This window comes from Odontomachus brunneus, unplaced genomic scaffold (genome assembly GCF_010583005.1).
Source record: "Odontomachus brunneus isolate Ranch 3 - 2012 unplaced genomic scaffold, Obru_v1 Obru_scaffold_032, whole genome shotgun sequence".
Lineage (NCBI taxonomy): Eukaryota > Metazoa > Arthropoda > Insecta > Hymenoptera > Formicidae > Odontomachus > Odontomachus brunneus.
In genome coordinates, this window is record NW_022639482.1 from 1,163,743 (window position 1) to 1,167,046 (window position 3,304).

At 40.9% G+C, this 3,304-nt stretch overlaps 1 pseudogene; it reads right to left on the reverse strand.

Annotated features, from left to right (window-relative positions):
* Positions 1 to 1,183: 1,183 nt before the first annotated feature.
* Positions 1,184 to 2,076, reverse strand: LOC116843414 (annotated as a pseudogene).
* Positions 2,077 to 3,304: the final 1,228 nt, after the last annotated feature.

Genomic DNA, 3,304 nt, shown 5'->3' on the forward strand with positions numbered 1-3,304 from the left:
AATGAGCACGTGGTGCGAGGTTTCGATTTGGGAAAGAAGAAAAAGAGGAAAAGAAGAGAAAAAAAAGGAAATAACGAAGTCGCGGTTATGGTCGTTATCCTATCGCTGTCACCAGTTTTTTGTTACGTCCTGCGATTTATCTTTTTGGTGTACGAAATGTCGATTTGGAGTACGAAATAAGGAAGGATTTATTAATAAGAAAGTGCACGATATTAACGACGCAAGGCAATAAGCGCGGGGTAATAATATTATTTGTCGACTCACTTTAGTCGCTAGGTTCCCTCTGTGATGCAAAAGATTTCAAAGCGCTGGCTGCGGCTGGAGAAGAGTGTTGCCCTGGTGTGGTCGAATCTGGTCTAACTATTTTACACTCGCGAGACTCGTATAAAAGGTTTGGAAATTGAGGAGTTTAGAGATCGGAAACGTGGGTCTAGTAACGTCGTCGATGAGTAAATAGCTCGGGAAATAGGGAAGCCAAATAAACAAGAGCGTAGGATTAGTAACGCCTTCGTGGGAAAGTGATAAAGACAGGGTTAGGAGTTATCGTGTTGATGATTGGCAAGCCGGAACGTCAGCAGGGCTTTAGCGTGTTCTCCACGGTGTTGCCAGTGAAGAAAAGCGTTTCGGCAGATGATCCCGTAGGATTTCCCAGCAGAAGAGTTGCCCTGAAGTTTTCAACGACGGCCAGCGAGAAAAAGGAAGTGGGAAGTAGAGCCAGAGAGGCCCTTTTAAGCCCTTTGGATGGTCGATTAGTGGGGTGATTTTGGAAATCGAAGGACTAGTAGTTTTCCTGAGGAATGGATAAAGAGGGCTTGGGAAATCTGGTGCCCAATGGAAGTTTCGGGAAAGGGGACACGGAGTAGGGTTTAGGAAGTTGATAACCAATGAAGTTCGTGGGGAAAAAGATGAGAAGGAGGAGTGATTCATGGAGAGTCTCGGAAAAAATGCGTAATTTAGAGAGATTATCTGATCGGTGCTTTACAAGGTTTATTAGTTTTACAGTATTTATTTAGGAAAAAATGCGTAATTTAGAGAGATTATCTGATCGGTTTACAAGGTTTATTAGTTTTACAGTATTTATTTAGGATCGGCGTCGGCTAGGTAACTGGTACCTAGGCGGCCGATAGCACCGAACAGAATATTTCAAAGGAAAAAAAAAAAAAGGATAATGTTATTTATTACCTCAATCGGCTCTTCTCTTCTCCATCCGCTTCTGAAATGATAAGATTACAATATTTGGGGCCGCTGCCGCGGGCCCGATCGTTGGAGAAGTCGCGCGTTCTTATTCTCTACCTTTTGTTATAAGATAATCACAAAGAGAAAAAAAAGAAAAAAAAGAAAACAAAAAGGGAGAAGGCTAGGAGGATAGCCAAGAAAAAAGGATTACAAAAAAAAAGGTTCGGATTTCTAATACCTGCCTTCCTTCTCTCTGAATGACATCTCGAAATCTCGTGACGTAACACTTCACACGCATCTTCTTAATTTTATCTTCTATTACATGTTCTACGCTTAACTTATTCAATAGTGGTCGAATCTGGTTCATGTTTCTGTCCATTATCCACGCCGTTTTAATAATATCCTACGATATTATTTCTTCAGATATATCTTCTTTCTTCAATAGATCCTTTGTTAACAAATTATTCCTAATCCCTTTAATGAGATGAGGTGGATCGTGAAATAATTTCACGTACAATGAAATAATTTCATAACCTCCTACTTCGAATGTTTGCCCTACGAATTACAATTAATTTATCACATGTTAGTAGGACATACTTGTAAATATTACTTATTATAGCATTGTTGTGTTACATTACTTTGTGTTCTTCTCTGGAAATTTCGTTTCATATCAGTGCGTAATAGCAGTTTCGTTATTGCACTGGCATTAACTGCACTGGCACTGGTGGTTATTGCACACGTTCCTTGGTCGCAAACTGTTGCAACAATGTGGAAACCTATATTGTTCACAGTAGAAATATGTTCCTTAATACAACGAATTAATTGAGCGCCACTAGTTTGTTTAAAACAAAAATTATACGAAATTAGCATCTTCCAGCCAGAATGTAAACCGCGAAGCATCAAGCGACACGGTAGTGTCGCGAAGTCAAGTGCAAGCGCAAGCAACGGGCTCGCGGCCGACTGTGTATATTTACGCGACGACTTTAGTTGAACACAAGCACAATTCCTCGTTCGACTATAAGGGCTGAACGGATGAGATTCTAAATGTGCTTAATCTATTCCTTGGGTTTACATTACTTAATAAAACTGTTTTTACTTTTGCTCTACATGCTCTAGAAGTTGAGATATTTTAACTCAAAGTCCGAAATCGTAAATTTATACTTAAGAAACGTCTCCTCATTACGAAAACCTCAGTTGACTATATTTCTCCGCTAGAGGCGCTAGAGGCGCTACGCTTGAGATCAGCCTGGCTAGCCGATATGAGAGAGAGACAACGAGTGCGAGAGAGAAAATAGAATAGGAGAATGAGAGAGAGAGAGAGAGGGTGAGGGAGAGGGAGGGAGAGGGAGAGAGAGAGAGAGAGAGAGAGAGAGCGTGTCACAAGTAATCGTCCAGCTAGCCAGCGCATCCAAACTGAAAGTTGTATAAACGGCATTTCTCTTCTCTTTCTTTTCATGTGAATCGTTCGTATCACAAGCGCCGTATCGTCCCACAGACTAGCATATAGTGTATATAATTTCAGTGCATTGCGTGTATATGCGCCATCACAAATCACACACAATACTCTTCTGTCACAACACTGCGTTCTCATTTGTTTGATTGTATAACTGCTCAGGCGGTCTTTCGGTTTTTCTTTTTTCGTCTCCCGTGCGATTGTCGTTCGACTCAGTTGGTATCTCTTCTTCGTACACATTACGACGCACAACTTCGAAGAAAAAAAATAGAAAAAACAGAAAAACAAACAAAAATCGCGCGAAGAGGCGCAAGAAACGTGTGTCTCCATGTACAATCGGTCGGCCGCAGAGATCTCTCTGCGTTTCAACGCGTATTTGTATTGACGCATTAAAATTGTAAACACCTTTCTCAATTCTCTGTGTACACAAAAGGTGTGCTTTTAGTGCGTAAGTCGTTGCGGTCTGATTTAGATGCAGCCATCTTATCTGACAAAATATTTCAACATTAGACAAACAGCATGAACAAGAAAAGAAAAGAAATACGACGCATGTACTTATGAGTAGCAACTTATGCTATCTCAATCATTCGTCTACTTCTGCTTGTGTACAGTAAATGAAAGAACTTTTCGAAATATTTTATGGAGGAAAGATGCTGTACGCACGCGCGCGCGCGC